Here is a 20,522-nt window from a genome sequence, read left to right as displayed (position 1 = left end):
AGTGAATTACTTTTAACGAAAATGGTAAGGACACATAATTTCCAGATATCACCCCTACTACTCAGTCAAATGGCTCCTGTTCAAAACAACTTGTTTGTTTTAATGTTGGGAAAACCATCAGTTGTTCACTTCGAGTGGCTTAAAAGTAGATTTATTAAATTCCCCATGTCCCCGAGTCTAAGCCATGGATATGGCATCGCTTTGGCACCCTGTTTACTCACCAATCTGTTCCCATTTCATACCATTATGGCAAACCGAGAGTCTGTCTGACCTTCTAGTTGGCCCGGTAGTTGAGTTGCTCTGGGTTCCAGCCTGCACTCTTTGGGTTTTTTCAGAAATAGATGGGTAAGACATTAGGGGAAAGGTGCTCATGGAGGCTGCTACTGCCCTTTGAAGTGGCCTACCATCGGGCACATTGTCACCCTAATTCATGGAAGCTGCCCATCTCTCCACAGCTCCATGGTCCATCCCAGGACAATGCGGGGTCTAGGTTTCCAAGTTCAAGTCATCTCCTAAATACCTTGCCTTCTGTAAGTCAGAATATGCCTCTAGGCACCACGAAACTATTTTTAGACCTCATACATAGCACACAGAACACAGCTACATATCAACAAGGACATGATTATTCCAGGTCCTCACCCCTTATGTTTGCTTCATTTGACTTGGAACGTTAAGAGAGGGAAAACCACATATTATTCTTAGTCTTTTCCTGAATTCCTCTAATGTTCAATTTTCCATTTTTAGGGCCATTGAGATCTGAGCTTTGTGCTTTACGTGACAGCATGTATACACAGTTAGGGTGCACTTCTGTCTGGGACTCTCTATTTGAACCTGCTGGGCTCTCACCAAATATGGGCCCTCTTATGAATGACCTCTGGTCTTTGGATCACTTACTAGTAAGTTAGAAATGCTCCCGCACTGTCCCTTCTTAAGTACCAGAGCCACCTTATACATCAGGTGCCTGTCCCGGGATTATTTATGTGCACTACCGGGAATAATATTTGAGTATATTTCTATGTTTAAAGCAAAATTTTCCAGGAACCAAGAAATGACCAAGAGAGAATTGGTTCCCTAAACCCACTAATACACAAACACACACGCACACACACGTATACCCATGCCACACTCCTCCTTCTCCGCATTGCGAAACCAGAGAGAAGAGGTAGCAGCCAGCTCAGGGCATTCTGGACCCTGGGCACATCCAGCATGTTTGATTTCCGGACCAGATCTTTCACTGGCCCCTCCCTCTTTTAGAGGAGAATGTTATTTTCAGTAATAATCCGTACTTTCTTGATTAAATTATTCAGATTTAAAGCAACCAAGAAAACGTTTCACTTGAAAATATTAAAATTCAATACAACATTTCAAGGGGAACTAAAATTTGTATCTGCCAGATGAAAAGAGTGCAATCTGAAGTCTGCACTCAGCTTCACTGTTTTAAGTTTTAAACGCAAATAAAAACTCAGTGTGGTCCCGTAGAGTAACAGAATTGAAGCGACTCCCACTCAGTTTCTTTGTCTATACAACCACCCCGTTAACCTTGTTCATTTTTTTAAGGTTTGTTTATTTTTGAGAGAGAGAGTGAACGCAGGGGAGGAGGCAGAGAGAGACGGGGACAGAGGATCCAAAGCAGGCTCTATGCTGACAGCAGAAAGCCCGATATGGGGCTCGAACTCAAGAACCGTGAAATCATGAGCTGAGCTAAAGTTGGAAGCTCAACCGACTGAGCCACCCAGGCACCCCATAACCTTGTTCATGGTTTATTTTTGAAAGAGAGAGAGAGAGACAGAGGATAAGCAGTGGAGGGGCAGAGAAGGACACGCAGAATCTGAAGCAGGATCCAGGCTCTGAGCTGTCAGCACAAGCCTGACGCGGGGCTCGAACCCAAGAGCTGTGAGATCGTGACCTGAGCCAAAGTCGGACGCTCAACCAACTGAGCCACCCAGGCGCCCCAACCTTGTTCACTTTTAATCTCTGTTCAAAGACAAGGACATGTCATGTCCAGGGGCCAGAGACACTTCAAACAAGCTCAGACAGTTACAAGGAAGTTATTTTGAAAGAAGCACATGTAGCTGAGTCCCTTTGTGTCAGGAGTCACTCTCTTACAGAGTTTTCTAAAGTAGGTTCTATGTAGAATACAATCTTTATTGAAAAAGTAAGGAATGAAAATATAATTAGGAGCTTATATTGCTGAAATTCACCAGGGATGGTGGCCATTGTTCAGAACTTAGACCAACAGAAGACCTTTTAGGAAGAGTATTTCGTCACTGACATCGTTTGAAATCGCTGGTATGTGTTGATAGCTTTTTTAAAGGCTTTTCGTTGGTTTCGTTAATGATTTTAAATTCTCTACAGATAGTGTGCCACCTTGCTGCCTACAGCCAGGGGGGCCTGTCACCACGTCCCGCCCTCGGGGGCTACCCATTCCAGAGGGTTTCTTGTAAGTTCGTCACGCAAGCCCCGGGAGACCCGGCGTCAGAGGGTCGCCCGTTCTCTCTTCGTTCACTAGCCTCATCTGTTTGAACTTGAAGCAGCCCTGTCGGGGATACAGACCCACAGGGGGTGGAGGAAGCCACGAGCGAACGGAAGTGGAGGAGAGCTGGAGAGGGAAGGCCATGTGAATCCCAGGATGCCTGTCCCAAGGCCTCAACCTGCTCCTCACTTCAGCTCCATCTGGAAACCTCTCCCTGAGCAGAGGAAGGAAGAGCTGCACCCTCCTCTTTCTCAATACAGTTCTAAGGCCCCCAGGCCACCTGAAAAAAAAAAAAAAAAAAAGGTAGTGTGTGGCTCTGATCAGGGGTCAGAGGGAAACCAGCTTCAGCTTCATTTGACTTAAAGGAAGGAAGCAGGAAGCCCTGCTTGAGGACAGGGGTGAAGCCGTCCTCTGGGACCGGCTGTCCTATTACCTCCTGACCCCCTGTCTCTAATCAAGAACACGCACAGAGAGCAGAGCGTCTGCAGCACTTTCCACACCTCTCTCAAGATTAGAGACCACGTCTTGCACAAGAATCGATCCTTCTGGTTACTACTAAGTGTTTACACCCTGTCAGGCAGTGGGTCGAGCCCCGAGAGAGCCTCACAACTGCCTAAGGGAGGAGCCACTGTTGTCCTATTTTGGAGGCAAGAAACTCAGTCTCCGAGCTGAGTTGGAGAGGATGGAACGCACAGCGGCCTCATGGCCGAGGCTCCGTGTCCTGCCTCGGGTGGGGTTGAGCCCTCCCGGGACTCTAGCATCTGCGGGGCCTGGAGCACGACCCTCAGAACATCGTGGTTGTGCTGCTGGATGGACAGCGCTGGGGCCTATCTGTTGTTAGTCAAACCTAGCTGCCCGTAGAGCAAGATTTAGAAACGCATAAAGTGAACTTCAGGATAACTTACTACTATGATACGTGTGGGATCAGATGCCAGGTATCCTTCTCATTCTGTTCTTCTGGGTCTGCTGCCTGTGGCACCTGCCCCTCAGAATATCCCTTCCCACAGAAGCATTACATGCAAGGACGGATTTAAATATGGTAATGGCGACGTTGTGTGGATTCGCATCACGCACTCTACGTCATGGCCGAAACCCTCTTTTCGTATGTCTCTTCTTCTAAGTCATGCGTCGTTCATTCATTCATTCATTCATTCAGCAAATATGTATGAAAACCAGACACTAACCTAGACCCTGGAGTCAAGCGTAGAAAAGATAACTAAAACAGCTGTCCCTGAGTTCGCATTCTAGTTGGGGAAGAGTGCTGACAAGCCTCCAGGTCCCCCTCTGCCCTTTGCTGCCCTGCTGTGTGCCCCAGAGGCCGACCCCACACCTCGTGGTGGCTTGTCATCTCAGAAGGGGATGGCAGGACCAGGAGGGTGGGAAATCCCAGCAGAAGGCTGCAGGATGGAAAGAAAGGGGAGCCAGCTACTTGCTCCCTCCTTTCCTTGCCGGGCTGCAGTTTTGGCAAGAGGCTGTGTTCCTCCACCCTCAGCCCAATTCTGGGGAGCTCCCTCCGCCCCAGCCACAGATGTCGCCAGTCTCCTGTGACACCCCAACATTAACCTTCTTGCCCCTTCGTGCCCCAGGGGAGGCAACCAAGGTCTTCTTGATGCTGCTGGTGCCCTGTTGACTTAACTGCCTCTACTTCTTTCAAGTAGCCTTTGACAATGTCATTTCTTTTTAATATAGACCAAAAAAAAAAAAAAATAAGTTATATATCAGAGGAGCAAAAACGCTATGTAGAAACATAGAGCCCAGCGCAATAAAGTGTGTGTGTGGTGGGGGGTGGGGGAGGGGGCGCCTGGGTGGCTCAGTCGGTTGGGCGGCCGACTACAGCTCAGGTCATGATCTCACGGTTCGTGAGTTCGAGCCCCTCGTCGGGCTCTGGGCTGATGGCTCAGAGCCTGGAGCCTGTTTCCGATTCTGTGTCTCCCTCTCTCTCTGCCCCTTCCCTGCTTGAGCCTCTCTCTCTCTCTCAAAAATAAGAAGCAGTAAAAAAGTTTTTTAAAAATGTGCGTGTGTGCACGCACGTGTATGCACATGCACACGAGCTTGTGTGTTGGTGGGGGTGGCATCACGCCCCTCTTTCTCCCATGTTATTGAAAATCCCTTTTCGGACCCTTATCCCACCCTTACCTAGCCTCAGAGACTCAGACCTCTTGCTTTTGGGTTTCCTGCTGTGTCCTTTTTCCTTATGTGTCTTAAACAGAGCAGTTCAGACCAATCACAGCTTCTACTTCCGAGCATGTGTCCCAGTCTTCCCAAGCAAAGTGCCCTCCATCGGTTACCATCCTACTTCCAAAGTGATGTTAGGAGGTATTGACAACCGTAAATGTTTTCTAGAACATGTAGTTTCTGAATACACACGACTTACAGTTTACATGATTTAACACGATTTCTAGTTTTGTGTGTTTGGGAGGCATGTAGGCTCTTTAACCATGGAAAGCCTGCCGGACAAGTTCCAATGTTCTCTCAGCACGTTCTTGCTGGAAGAATGATGATGCTCTGGGTGCCTTCTAAAGCACCGTGCTCTCTTTCCCTGCCTTTCTGGTGGCCTCATCCCACCTCCCACATGCCATTTCATGAGCAGAAAATCAGAGCTGAGCCTGATGGCTTCCCTCCCTCCCACATTCTGAGAGCCCTTGATGAATACTGTTGACTGGAAAATAATTTTTGTGTATTTCTGTAAGTTTTTGTTCTTTCAAACATCTAGGAGGCTGATGATAGTGAGCAACTTGTGAGGTTGCTGCCAAAGTAGATGAGGCCTCGGGAGGGGAGTTGTTCTTTGATGGAGTTCAGGACTCAGTACCCTCCAAATATGGCATCTTGGCATATTGAATATTTTAAGCTGAAGGAATGTGAGAAAGTGGCAGAAGCAGGAAGATCCCCTTGATTTTCCCCAGCCCTTCTCCCCTGGAGCAGATGAGAAGACCCTCATGGAAGAGGTACACCCTACCCTCCATACCCAAGATGGAAGGACACTGAGAAGACTGAGCAAGAAGGCCCTGCTGAGTCTCCGCCTTTAACTATACTTGGCTCATACTCTGTCCTACTACATCTTTCCATGGCTCTCCATCCACCACCATACCTGGCTCAAAGGCCCTCAGTTCTGTTTCTTCAGGCCCTCATTTCTTTAGAAAGGCTTCCATATCATCTAAAACTTATGTTAAATAAATGTATATGCTTTATCCTGTTGTCTTTGTCAGTGTAATTTTCACACTCAGCCAGGGACCCATTTTTCTCCCCTACATTCCCAAGCCATGGATGAAACCTTGGAGCATACCTGCTCTTCTCACCATAAGAGGGAGCATCTTGGTGGATGTGAACCAGCACCTGAGACTAGGTCCTGGTGATTCTCATGGGGAGAGTACTTGATAAGCTCTTGGGGGTCTACTGACCAGGGCTTCCAGACCCTGCATGTGACCTTCTCCAGTGTCTCAGGATAGAGTCCAGAATCTTCATCATTAACAAGCTCTCTAGGTGGCTCTCGTATAAGATCAACTCTGAACACTTCTCTTCTAGGGACAACCAGCTATGTTCAACCACAAAGAGCTCCACAGTAAGCCCTCTCCTCTCCCCAAAGTTCACCTTATTTTTCTCCATTTTTCAGATCACATCAAAGCACAAGTCTGAGGGACTCATTGCTCCCTCCTTTAATTAGGGGATCTTTTCTGCCTGTAGGTGTGGGAGTCTTGCTTGAACAGGGCAGTTGAGTGGTCAAGCTCTAGGTATCTGGATGGCGTCTAGGCAGGGATTAGAACTCAGGCAGCTCAAAGGTGTGGTGACGACATCGAGCAATGGGAGAGCACTGGCTGCCCCGTGAGTTTGCGGAGGCTCAGGGCAACTATCTAAGCAGACAACCAAATCGATATATTTGGGAGACTTTGACTAAAATCCTTATGTGAAAATTAAATAAATGAGGGGATAGAGCACTCTGGTGCAAGCGTATCGCTTCTTGGGCTCAATGAAAGCCATTTTCTGCTTATTTCCTTTTTATATAGTTACTGTTAATTTCAATTATTTTTAGTAACTTCCCTTTGAGCTCATTGTGTATAACTCAAAAGTGATTTTCAGTGAATGCTGACTTTTGTTGTGAGGATGTAGAATGCAGAGCTCTGGTAACTAATTTCGCTGGTAAACTAAGGGGCAAAATGGGGTAGTATAAAAAAAAATCTTAAAATGGGTATTTAGCCCATTTCTTCCATTTGCAACTGAGATTGTCAATGGAATTGAATCTACTTTGGATGGATGAGGATGTCCAGATGCTTCCAAATATTCAGAATGGTAATTGCATTTTAATATTATAGATAGAGGAATTTAAGCTACTGGGCTGGTAATAAAACCCTCACAGAAACTTGGTTTTCTGTGATTTGTCTTTATTTCTGCTCTTGGGAGCCTCACTTTGATTCATCACTCATTTATGTTAATGATTGTTCATTTGGCCACTGGCTATTGTTCACATCAACCTTTTTCTTCTAGATCTTTGGTGTAAAAATTTAGTTTGTGACCATGACAGTAAAAAATGTACCTTTTTTTTTTTATTGTAAGTAAAAGGAAACATTAAACTTCCAGGATCCTTTCCTCTCCATCCACCCTTTCACCCCTCCTTTGTTTGGGGTGATTCTGGGTTTCCCAGCCTCTTCCTGTTATATCTTTCGAGGAGGAAATAACAACCTTTGGGACATATGTTGGCCTTAGCCAGCTGGCCATACTCAAAGACACCAATCACCTATTTCCACTGTTCACAGGCCATTCCGTAAAGACTCAGATTCAAACTGTTTTCAAAGGTAGAGAAACTTGCTTAAAAGCTGAGGCTGTAAAGCCCTCCAAAGGGACAAACCCTTGACTTAAGTGTTTGCTTGGGGCAACAAGTGACTTCCTGCTTTGCAAACAGAAGTTTCAAAGGGTTGATTGTTGAAATTCCAAAGAAATCTACAAGTCACCATATTTTGAACCATTTACAGAGCAAAAGGAGCCTGAATATGGGGAATATTTGGATTAAATTTTCTTCAACTACAGAAATATTTAGAAGTTAAAGGAGCATTATAGCAAAGAAAGTAAGAGACTTAGTCATGCATCCTGGCAGGAGTTTTCAAATTTTAATGCGGCTTAAGAATGACCCAAATAATTTTGTGTAAGTTCTTGGCTATATGATCAGAGATTCTTCCCAGTAGCAGCACGAACACCACCCAGGACTTTGTTAGAAATGCCAATTCTTGAGACTACTCAGACCTTCAGATTCTAAAATTCTGGGGGATAGACCCAGTGATTGGTGTTTAAACAAGCTCCCCAGAGGTGATTTTCAGGCACACAAAAGTTTAATAACCACTGAGATACAGCATGATCTCTCTCTCTCTCTCTCTCTCTCTCTTTTTATCATAGTGGTTCTCACTTTGAGAAAAACACTGTTGCCTGGTTCCCAGGCCTAGGCCTGTCGTATCAAAACATTCAGAGAAACACTGAGGTACAGGTGTCACTTGCCTGACGCCCCCACGTGGTCCTTGAAGGCCCAAGTCAAGGTCATTCCCTCCAAGAACCTGCCTCTGACTCCCCCTGGTTGCATGTATACCTCTGCCCCTCACTACTCTGTCAAAGCACTTCCTGAACTGCACTGTAATGGTCTATTTGTGGGTTCTTCCTCTGTCCTGTGATCCCTCTTTCCCCTACTCTCACCCCGAAGGCCGGACCTTGTCTGTCTCCTGTTGTGCGCCTGGGACCCAGCACAGTGTCGCACATAGAGTAGGCTGGTGCTCAATCAGCGTTTGTTATGAATGAATTCTCCAGGCGGCACATGATTAGAGGTGCTTATAAGAGGTTAAGAGCAGGGGCTCTGGCACCAGAGTACCTAGGCTCAAGTCCCAGCTCTCCCATTGACTAGCTATGTAAGTTTAATCTTCCTGTTCCTCAGGGGTTGGCATTGATGATATTTTGTTGTTATTATTAATCACCGCTCTGGCAGAGAAGCAACTCCACCACAGGGTATGTGCTGAGTGCCTTTCAAAAAATCGTTCCTGCACAATGTCACTTAATTGTCACCACAATCTGTGAACTACTTGGCGATTCCCATTTGAGAGAGGGAGGCTTAGAAAAGGTAATCAATTTGCCAAGCCTCCTTGAAAAACTCTATAGATTGGAGGGGTGCCTGGGTGGCTCAGTCGGTTAAGTGTCCACCTCTTGATTTCAGCTCAGGATCATGATTCTGGGGTCGTGGGATTGAGCCCTCCATCAGGCTCTGCACTGAGCATGGAGCCTGCTGAAGATTCTCTCCCTCTGGGGGCCTGGGTGGCTCAGTCGGCTGAGCGTCCGACTGTGGCTCAGGTCATGATCTCACAGTTCGTGAGTTCGAGCCCCCACGTCAGGCTCTGTGCTGACAGCTCAGAGCCTGGAGCCTGTTTCAGATTCTGTGTCTCCCTCTCTCTGCCCCTCCCCCACTCACGCTTTGTCTCTCTCTGTCTCAAAAAATAAATAAAAACATTAAAAAAAATAAAGATTCTTTCCCTCTGCCCCTCTCCCCTGCTTGCATGTGTGCTCTCTTTCAAATCAAATATAATAAATAAATAAATAAATAAATAAATAAATAAATAAAATGGGTTCTGGAGGACAAGTAGTTTACTTGACAGAGAAGGGAGAAAAGAGGACTCTAGACAGAGGAATGGAGTGCAGCAGGGAGGTGGTATAGATGGAGGGGAGAAGGTGGTCCAGATCATGGCCATCAGGAAGGTGTAGGGAGAGCAGACCGAAAGGAACCTACAAAGAAGACTGGGAAGGCCCAGCGAGGGAAGGAAGAGTGAGACTGTAGTGTCCTAGCAGGCAGGGACCAGACTGAGGGAGGTGGTCGTCAACAAGTGCTGTGGGCAACAAAGTGAGATGTGTCTGGGGACACTGAGGTCAGAGAGAATCCTGGCAAGAGCATTCCTCAAGGTGCACGGGGGGAGGGCACATGGGAAGACAGAACAGAGCAGTTTTCAAGGTGCGTGGTTGGTGACGACTTGAAGACAGGCACATCCAAAATTCTTCAAAAATTTATTTGGCAAGAGAAATGGAAGATGAACGAGGAGTGTGGGGTGGGGAAGATATGCTGTTCCTGTAGTTTTGAATTAAGAAGGACCTGAGTAGGGACATCTGGGTGGCTCGGTCGATGGCTCAGTTCATGAGTTTGAGCCCCACATCGGGGTCTGTGCTGACGGCTCAGAGCCCAAAGCCCACTTCGGATTCTGTGTCTCCCTCTCTCTCCCTGCTCTTCCCCCACTCGTGCTCTGTCTCTCTCTCCTTCAAAAATAAATAAAAAAAGAAGAAAGACCTGAGTAGAACTCAATAATAATGGGAAAGAGCCAATCACAGAGGAGAGTACCGAGGCCACTGGAGGTGCCTGGGAGGGAGAGGAGAGATGGCCTCTGGACGCAGGGAAAGGTCATCTCTTCTCTTGAGACAGGAAAGGAGGAGGAAGAGTTGAGTGTTGAAAACGATCCTTTCATGGAATTAGTGGTGAGAAAGCAAGGGAGTTATTTCCTTTGGGAAAGCAGAGCTGTCCCCTGGGAGTGATGTGCGTGTGTATGTAGGCACCCATTTGTGTCTACCTGCACTCACGCACTTGGCTTGGAGATTTGTGGACAGAGGAGTCACCGTGAAAATAGTGATAATTAGAGGCTCCAGCTGGGCGAGGGTTCATGTATCTCTTTTGATTGCCCTAGACTTAGACTATACAGTCACCTGGATTCTTTGCATCCTCACTTATAACATATGAGTGTGTGTATGTGTGTGTGCGTGTGTGCATGTGTGTGTGTATGTGTAACTGTCATATATTCTTGAAGTTTCTTGCCGGCAGAACTTCTGCTTTCCCTGGGTGCCTAGTAGGGTTTAAGTATGTAGTAAATGCTCAATAAATAACTTAGTTGATTGGACGATTTCAACTCATGGTGCCCTGCATGAGCCAGTAAGCAGACTCCAAACAAGAACAGCAGCTGTCATGCTAGGCGGGTCCTACCCTGGGGTCAGGGAACTGAAATCGGGTCAGCATTTTTCTGTAAGGCATATATGGTAAAGAAAACAGACATTTCCCCGGGTCTGAACAACGACTGCATGCACACTGTGATACTGAATGAAAGCTTTTCAGATAAGATGTTTTGTGCTTTATCACCCATTTCCTCCACCCCCACACATGCACACTGACGCACACACACACATACACACACACACACACACACACCTGCAGGTGCACACACACCCCCCCAAGTATGAAATCTTTCTTCTTCTTCGAAGGCTGGAAACGTGACTCTTCTGTGATGCGGGGACACAGGAGTGGTGGGCAGGAGAAAGGGTTAAGTAAGGATCTCTAGTAATGCTTCCACTTGTTCTCTGAGGATTAACAAAGAGAGGAAGCACAGCCTTTGTAGAAGGAAATTCCCAGGCCCCACTTCGGACATTCGCAACCTGCCCTGTGAACCCCTGAGGGGGTGTCTGATAATAAACACTCGCAAACAAAACAATCCATAAAGGCGTTTTTGACAACATTCTTGCATTTTCACCAAAGAGTTAGAACACCTTTTCCTGCCTCTGCGGGCCTGGAGGGGGCCTGGACATCCACCTACTGGCTGAGCCCAAGGATCCCTGCCCAGGACTACTATTCGTACGTGCGGGTCTCCTTGCCCCTCGGGCCTGATTGTACAGGGGCCTCGTCCCCACACGGGGCTGCTAGCATGCAGGTCACAGACCCCACACAGAGTGGCCATGGACCGCCCTGCACAGACCTGAGACCTACTCCTTCATCTTCCCTAGTGACCCCCAGACACGACTTTTGAGTGTTGCAACCTTGAGTACTAATGCAGTGACCTTCTCCAGCTGTGGAGACAGCCTGACAAGAGATAAAAACTCTACTAGCAAAATGTGTCAATGAAGTAAGAAACCTAATGGCTTCTCTCTCTGTAGTGGCAAAAAAGATAATAAAAGAATAAAACAAACAAAAACTAAACAGCGACCTCCAAAACAGCAACAACAAAAAGCCCTCCAGACTTGATGGTCAATAGTTTTAGTCATTTCTTGACAGGAGCTCAAAGCATATTAGGCCCTGAATGCAAAACCTTGAGCCAGAGTCTACTTTGAGTCAGTTTATTCGTGATATTGCACCTTATTCCTCCCCAAACTAATAGGATGTGAGGTTTGTTGCATCCATTTTGTACATGAATAAATCAAGGAACAGAAACTGACCCTAGGATAATAGCAAAGATCCCGGTGATTCAGATAGATTTCTGATCACCTGCTCTCTGTACGTGTGTTTGTGTATGTAGCTGTATGTATGTACATGGATGCTTTTTTTCAAAATATCTTCTTTTTTTAAATTTTTTAATGTTTATTTATTTTAGAGACAGAGAGAGAGAGAGAGAGAGAGAGAGAGAGACGGAGACAGAGTGTGAGATGGAGCTGAGCAGAGAGAAGGAGACGCGGAACCCAAAGCAGGTTCCAGGCTCTGAGCTGTCAGCACAGAGCCTGACGCAGGGCTTGAACTCACCAAGTGTGAGATCATGACCTGAGCTGAAGTCGGACACTTAACCGGCTGAGCCACCCAGGTGCCCCAACTTTTTTTTACTATAATGTGCTTGACAACCCCTTTACTAAATGCAGTCAAATGCAGGATCTTTGAATGACATCCGTTTCTGGGCTAGACCAGAATCCACTTCATGGCATGGGTGAGGATTAGATCCTCAGCTGCCAATAGAAAGCTGAGTCTTTATTTCTGAAATGCCATCACTGATCTCTGGGGTATTTTTAGATGAAATAATCATACATGTCTATTCATTTGCATCTGCCCAGAGCTGGCGGGCGACCTCCATGTTGACCCCGGCATTCAGGACCATGTAGACGAAGGGAATGACAGGTTCCAGATCTCTCTCTGGGCGGGGTTACCATGAGCCTTCCACTCGGGCCTCCTGCCCTTTGTACTGTAACAATGCACGGAAACACAGCCTTGTTAGAGGAAATTCCCAGGGCCATAGCTTGGACATTAGACAGTTGCTTTGCTATGCTGGCCAGGCTGATGTGCATCTAAAAATAAACACACTGGTCTGCATGGGTTTCTATGATTTTGCCATGCACAGTTGATTATATTTCAAAGAGTTCTATTTTTCACTTGGCTTTTAAGAAAGCAAACCTTTAGGTAAACCTGGAGAATAAAATATATCACGGTTTCATCTTGATTTGACAAAACGTTAGCATTTTCTGACACCCATTTCTGTTGGAAGGACCACTGTCCTTTTGTTCTGTGACTCCACGACAAGACGGAAGAAGCATAGCATACTGAGTTGCTGCATAAGTGACTGCAGAAGATGTGAGGGTTCAAAACCACATGTCAGCCAGTTCTGAGTGCAGGAAGGGTAAAGTATTAGCAAAGAAGCCTCGGGCCACCCAGCCATAGATGATGCAAACACACAGGACCCACCTAAGCGAAATTCTCCCTGCCCTAAGTCTCGGGGTCCTTCACTGGCAGAGAGGCTGTTATCAGCTGTGGCTCGTTTAGCAAAAGAAAGATGGGTGGAAAGATGGGCTAAAGACCTCAACTCAGAGCAGGCAGACAGCCCCAGCCAGTTCTCCTCTCTTCCTAAGAGTATTCTGCTTGTGGTCCCCGAAATTTAGAGGAGAGTAGAAGCACTTAGTTTGCACTTAAAATTAGATTTCTGAATAGCTAAGAATACATATTCATAGAGTAGTGTTTCTATTTTATAGATAAAGCAGAGATCGGAGACAAAGCCCTGAGTCTTGCTGTTACTTGCCTGATCCTAGTTTGGCGGGAAAAGTACCAGAATGTGGCAATTTTCCATCAAATAAGAATGTGTTTGCAGCCCAAGAAGTAACCCACAATCTAGTTACCGAGTAACCCAAGAAGAGCGGTTTGAGGTGAACTTTTCCCACCTCATTGTTCTCATTTCTTTTTTTGTTTTTTTCCTGGACGTCCACCGTAGCTCTATTGTTGTGGCAAAGGCCCTATTTAGAAACGATCGTTGCAGATGTGTAGAGCTAACTAATGAAAATGCAGCTAAGATCACTCTCCAGCCTGATGATTTTTTTTTTTTTTTTTTTTGCAACCCTCCTTTGGTGGTTTGGGCTGGGGCCCTGACATCACAAGACTCCTGGTGGCTTTGAGCAGGAAGCACCGAGAGGTCATCACCCGGACTCCACCCAGTGCGGGCATCCCTTTGGGAACACCCCGGCCGTGGGCCTCCAGGGTGCTGGCATACTGCCTGGGACAGGGCGTTCACCGCACCGCAAGGCAGCCAGCCCACCCTGTTTCAGACAGTCCTGATGGTGGGTAAGCCCTTCCACACGTGGAACTAAACCTCGTGGCCCTATAATTTCCACTCGTCAGTCTTCCGTTGACTTCTTTTCGCACACAGAGCGATCTTTAAGGATTTGAAGGCAACCTTCACATGCTGCAAGGGCAACTTTGTACTTCGAATATCTCCTGGTTCCTTCAACCAATCTGCAAATGACAATTTTCTCACTCTCCCCATCTTGGCCAGCCTCCTCTTTCAAGATCTGATGTACTTCTCGAGGCAACATATTCGATACTGAGGCCGATGCATCTCTACAACCTTGTGTGCCAAAGATTATCTGCATTTTCAGAAACAAAACTAAGCCTTGACAAGATACAGCCACTTATTTTAAAAAGTGGCAGAGGGGGGACCCAAAACCCGGGCCGCCTCTCTGTAGCCCACCACATGCCTCTGATTAAACAAGAAATGTTGACCAGGTATGGCCAGGGTTGATCTCAGGCACGTTGTAAGACTGCTGGCAGGTCATTAGGAATCTCGTATGTAGGTTGATATCCCTTTTGTTGCAAATAAGTAACTTGTGTTTACTACTAGAGAGTCAAGTTCCCTGGAGAGGTTAGGAAATGACCAGCAGAAAACACTCTAGCTCCTGAAAGGCAACTGCAGACAAGGTGCGTGTGCACGTGTGCGTGTGTGTGTGTGTGTGTGTGTGTGTGTGTGTGTGCAGGGAGTATGGAAGCAAAGAGGTGCATGAGTGACAAGAAGCAAGAAGGAATTCAGAAAGTCTGGGCGGCCTTTCCTTTGGAAGCTCCAGATGATGATGGAGCAAGACAAGAAGGCTTGAAGAAGGAAAGAGTCATTACCCGAGATTACCCAAGCGGTTTGCTTCAGACGGTGGTTGTGTCTGCGGCACAAAGAGGAGGTATTTCTTTCCTCCCAGCTGTCCACGCATCCCGTGGAAGCGCAAACTATGGGGACAAAGGCTACGATGTCCTGCACAACATCTGATTCTAGGTGAAATATGGTTAAGACATACATCTTTGGGTGGAAAAAAAGAAAAAGGGAATCCTTGTAGCTGTGCCACAGTGGGGGTCAGGGATGGGCTGTCTTTAAGCTTTTAGATTTTTCCTTCACTGCTTGATAGAACTACAGTCTTCCCGTCTTCTGGCTGCTTTCCAAAAAGAGAGATTGCCTGAGGATGATATGGCCCCCTTCCTCAGCTGCCCTACTTCAACCAGCTCTATACCCAGCAACTAATGCCAAAGGGGTTTCTTTAAGCTGCAGGGCACTGCTCCCTAGGAACTATTGCCACACTGTGCCTGATGGCCGAGCACATGGCACAGTAATGCAATGACTCCCTTAAGATCTCTTCTTTGTCAGCGTTGCCCTTCAAATAACCATGCAGCATGAGAGAAGATGAGTGCATAGGCTCCCTGGATCCTCTCATGAAAGCAAGAGCTTCTCCTCCTTAGAGCTCTGTGCCCTGTTCACCGTTTGAGAAAATCAAGTTTCAGGGAATGGATGTGGCCCCACCTGAGTTCATATGGTAAGTGAGTTACAGGTGCAGGACTAAATCAGGACTAACTAAAGCCCAGCCCGGCTTTCTTTCTGCTAAATCACACTGCCTTCTGGTGCCCAATGCCTTCACCTGCATATGCCAATATTTATTACAGATCGGACTTTCAGTTTTTCTTAATCCCTTTCAGGAAGAAGTGGGATAGAGAATAATAAAGACCGTGTCCTCTGTACGGGGAGCTTCATGGTGGCAGTATTCGCATCCGTGTCGTTTGCCATCGTATCCTTATCACATAGCGCAGTGCCTGATATGTGGAAGGTGCTCAGCACATAGTTGCTGAAAACCGAGTAAGTCTCTGACTTGGAGTGGTGGAGGAGGAGGGGCACAGGTAGAGAAACACCTAATGGGAGAGCCTGCCCACAGAGACGTAAAGAAATAGATTCCGAAAGGTATGGCACATAGTAGGTACTCAAAATCCTTGGTGGAAAAAACGAATTCAGCAAAATCTCGTAAAAGATAGCAGGGCAAAATGTTGTGGGGCTTGGCACTCTCCTTGGAAAACCGCACACTTTAGACCTCAGTCTGGTAACTAATTTGGGTTCTTCAAACAATATATCCATTTATTTGTTCATTCATTTGTTCGCGAATTCAGTAAACATTCATTGAACACACGGTATACACCTGGCATGGTTTCAAGGGCTATAGCTTCAGAAATAAAAGACCAATAACCCCTCATGGATGAAAATAAGCACAGCAACCATAATTTAGTGTGCTAAGGGCTATGACAGAAGCATTTCACCAAGTGCCATAAAGGCATAGACTTGAGAGACACTTGGTCTGCGGTGGACTGGATGAGGGGTAGGAAGGGGTAACTAATCAGGCCGCAATGGTAGCTGGGTAGAGGGGATTAATGGCAGCCTCCTGGACACACAGCACACAGAAATGTAAGTAGGCTTTAGAGCTCTCACATATTGGGGAAACAGAAGGTGTTCAGTACAACCAGAAAGACTAATGGACGGGATGAAAAGCAACAAACTTTGAAGGTCTTCTCTGCTTTCCTTAGGTCGGGGCTTCTCAGACTGTAATGTGCCTATCACATCACCCAGGAACCTGGTTAAAATAGAGATTCACTAAGTCTGGGGAAGGAATGGAGAATTTGCATCTCTAACGAGCTCCCAAGTGATGTGTGATGCAGCTGGTCCCAGAATGGACTACCCCTTAGGTAGCAAGGAGATAAGCAATGGGGTGCAAAGGAAACATTTCACTGAGGAGAGTGACATTGTCAGAACTGCATTTCCCAAAGACCTCTGTGGCAGGATATGCAGGATGGAATGGAGAGAGACTGTGCTGAGGTAGAATTCCTAAGTGCAAGAAATTACGAGCATCTGAACTAAAGAAGCTTTGGGAAGAACAGTTAACGTTGGCTGATATTCTGTGAAGTCACCATAATTTATTTCTCCCAGAGGAAGGGCTGGTTGTGATGACAAAAATGAAACACTAAAAACATAAAAAAAGCAAAAAAAAAAAAAATCCAGAGAAATATGTAGTGTTATTTGAATAAAACTTGACCCTTCTCCAAGTCTCAGTTCACACATCATCTTGATTCTCAGTAGTGACCAGCAAAAGCAACCAGTTAAGGGGTGAGCACTATCCTTGCAGACAATTATCACAACGGAGTCAGTAAAATCAGCCTCTCGGCCATCACTTGACAGACACTGTCACTGCTTGCATCTAATTTCAGGAGACCACAGAGAGAGCAATTGTTTCATAGCAAAATCTGGAAAATAACAGGGAAGTCCACCAGATCTGAACAAAATGCTTATTCATTTACTTATGACTTACAGATACCCTAAATTAGAAACATCTATTTCTATTTCTGTCAGAAAATCCTCTGTAAACTCTGGTACATTTTTAACACCCCCCCCCCCACCAATAAAACCCCCAAAACTCAGAAAGAAGTAAAAACAACAACAACAACAACAACAAAACATGGTAGGGGTCTATGATTTGAAAAGAAAAGGCAGGCGGTAAGCTTTTCCCCTTTATGTGGAAGCCAAAACAATGCAACTTCTAATGAGATGTGCCCTCCAAAGAAAATAAGAATCAGCTTCATGTTTTCTGTCTCGTGCTAGTTGGCATTCTTTATCCAAATGTGTTCACATTCAAAACAAAAACCAAAAAACCAAGAAACCCAAATGTCATCTCCCCACTCACAATTTTTTCTCACGGTCCAGTCATCAGGCAGTCTCAGCAAGACCCACATGTTGAAAACACACAGCCAGCTAGAGAAGCAATATGGACATACATATCTACTTCAGAGCACCTTGATTCACGTCAAGACAGAGCAAAATAATTCAGGGACCTACCTTTCTCTTCTGTGGCTTGCAGGCTCCTGAAATTTGACCCTGTACTGGAGATCTTCCTGGGAACCTCTTAAGTGAGGTGTAACTCAAGGGTGAGTTCACACAACCACAGGAGGGTGGGGTTTCACAAGACCAGACTTCAGATCCTCGGGACTCACACAGACCTTAGGGAGCAGAGGTGAACTGCCTTCTGTCCTCCTGCTGCAGGAAAAAGCTGGAAGACTGAGTATGGCTGGAGGTGGGGGCGGAGGCTGGGGGAGGGGAAGTAATATGGGAACCATAATAAATAAGAGATCCTCTCCACATGATTTCCTGTATTTGGTGCCTGTTGCCTTTCTTCAGGCTCCCTAGAGGAAATAAGAAATTTAAACTTGTCCTTTGGCCACTGGGAAGAGGAGAATAAACATGCTAAGACCCAAGAAAAGTGTGAATGAGCAGAGCAACAGGCAGGGAGCTGAGGGGCCAGCTAGCTTTACCTTTTACCAAGTGCTTTCTTCCTGAAGTTTCTCCAAGTGTTTAACTCTGAAAAAGTCAAGAATGCCCTCATCCTCTCCCACTGAGCCGAAGCATTTTCTGGCCACGGTCCAGATGTGTTCCAGAGCCACTGAAGGAAGACAGTTCAGAGCAGGCCTGGAAGAGTCTGTTTGCCAGCATAGGGGAAGACGCTCTCCTTTCTGTCTTTGGAAATGCTGGTGACATTCTGTGTCTAATCATGGGACAACTCCCAAAGTCCCAGGCCGTTTTGCCTCAGGGTTTAAAGAATTATCTGAAGGCTGCCATCCCCAGACTGCTGGAAGCAGAACACCCTCTGCTAATAATTTGAGGGGCTCAATGCAAAAATGAAACCACGAGGCCATTTATCCAAAAATTAAGGGTTTCAAGACAGTGGGGCACCTGGGTGGCTCAGTCCGTTAAGTATCTGACTCTTGACTTTGGCTCAGGTCGTGATCTCATGGTTCATGATTCGAGAGCCCATGTCGGGCTCTGACAGCGCAGAGGCTGCTTGGGATTCTCTCTCTCCCTCTCTGTCTCTCTCTGACCCTCCCCTGCTTGTACCCCCCCCCCAAAAAAAAATAAATAAACAAATAAACTTTAAAAAAAAAGGATTTCAAGATAGTGACAGCAGAACATAGAGCCAAATACAAGGACCCTTTTGATAGGGGCTCTATGCAACTCTACAGCTTGTATGCCCACGAAGCCAGTCCTGGCTACGGAAAGAAGGTTGAAACTGCGTGTGTTGGTTTTTACCAGCTGAGCTACCAAGAGGCCTGGGCTGTAGACATGTTTTCCCGAGGGGTGACAGTCAGCCCTCGAATGCCGTGCACCCGGAGACTGGTACCGGGGGTGATGGAGAATGCATCACTGAGTTAAACCCACACCAGCGGTCTACTTGCAGACCTTTGATTCCCCTCCAATCTGTTCTCCACCTCGCAGTCAGAGAAATTTCCCTCAAGTGCAGTCCTCAGGATAGGATTCACATGCTTAAAATTTCTCTGTAGCCTAGGACCTAAGGCCAAACACTTCGGCCTAGCTTTCGGCCCCTTCCGCACTAACCTCTCTTACTTCACCTCAGCGCCCACCGCCACCACACTCTCCCCCTACTCCTTCCCTCCTGCCCTACCTTTCCTCACTGCTGGGAAACCTATGAAGAATGTCCTCCCCGGACCCCCAACCCTTCAAATCTCACGTCCTCCAGGTAACATTTTTCTGCTTCCTGGGCCCCCTTGGTTTTCCGCCTCAGTAAACCATGCTTCTCACAAAGTGCCAAAGACCCGCCCGGTGTCCACCCACCCCCCACCCCCGCAGCTGCACTAGAAACTGCAAGGTTGTAGACTCTGTCTGTTTTATCCTAGACCCGGGGCCCAGGAGGGGGGAATTTGTGTACGTTGAGTATGGGCAGGAGCATTATTCATTATGGTTGTCCCCCTTTAGGGAGAGGGAAAAACATAGACTCAGAAGAAAACGTAAGGTTGTCGTTAAGGTTTTATTTACGGTTTAAACTCCTGCAGAGCAGAGCAATTTCACATGTGCTGTGGTTCAGCATTCATTAAGACGCCTGTTTGTCATGTGCTGGCCATCCCCGTTCTCACAGGGACTATGTTATGGGGTGGAAATGACCTCTGTTGAGAAAATGAAGCTTTGGACAGGTCAGCCATGAGGATCAAAGTTGGTAAGGGTGAAGGAAAATGGGAAGATGCTGGGTAGAGGTGAGGAAAAAGGTAGTGAAGGCCACACAGGTGGGAAAATGGAGAGGACAGGGGACAGGAGGGGAATGCGGGAGGAAGAGAGAGGAAGGCAGGGAAAGACGGATGAGGTGGCAAGAAGCACAAGGATCCAGCAAAGGCTGGAAAACAGAGGGGTGGAGGGGACGACAGGAAAATGACTGGCCAGGCCAGTGTTTCATCCAGAAACACAGCACCCAAGGCGGGCTCCGTGGTCCCTTCCTGATGCCCATGCCTTTCTTAGCTCCCTAACAAATCAAACCATGTTTTCTAAACATCAGAAGACATCCAGCTGACCTGTACCTCCCTTTTCTGAGACCCAACCTCCCATCCGCAGAGATGGACGCCTCCATCCATGCATGTGCCCGTGACCCTGCTCCACCCCTTCACGCTGCCCTGCTGTGGCCACACGGATTGGAGCAAGGGGGACACTGACCCCGCGGAGGCAGTTACACTACCTCCTATAAGAATCTGAACTTAGGGTTGAGCCTCGGTGGCTCCATCAGCTAAGCGTTCAACTTCTGCCCAGGTCATGATCTCACAGTTCGTAGGTTCAAGCCCCGTGTCAGGCTGTGTGCTGACAGCTCAGGGCCCGGAGCCTGCTTCGGATTCTGTGTCTCCCTCTCTCTACCCTTTCCCTGTTCACACGCTGTCTTGCTCTCTCTCTCTCAAGAATGAATGCAACAT

The 20,522-nt window shown here is 46.9% G+C and overlaps 1 protein-coding gene across 2 annotated transcripts in view; it reads right to left on the bottom strand.

Annotated features, from left to right (window-relative positions):
• ADGRF5 (adhesion G protein-coupled receptor F5) overlaps positions 1-17,840 on the bottom strand; it is a 99,411-nt gene extending 81,571 nt beyond the window's left edge. The window contains exon 1 of one of the 2 annotated variants that reach the window (XM_015071163.3): positions 17,617-17,840. The gene's annotated coding sequence lies outside the window, so the exon portion shown is untranslated. Of the gene's footprint in view, positions 1-17,464; positions 17,487-17,616 lie in introns of those variants that run through there. The other variant, XM_027057608.2, reaches the window with a different exon arrangement.
• Positions 17,841-20,522: the final 2,682 nt, after the last annotated feature.

Source organism: Acinonyx jubatus, chromosome B2 (genome assembly GCF_027475565.1).
Source record: "Acinonyx jubatus isolate Ajub_Pintada_27869175 chromosome B2, VMU_Ajub_asm_v1.0, whole genome shotgun sequence".
NCBI lineage: Eukaryota > Metazoa > Chordata > Mammalia > Carnivora > Felidae > Acinonyx > Acinonyx jubatus.
This window is presented reverse-complemented; position numbering and strand designations above follow the sequence as displayed.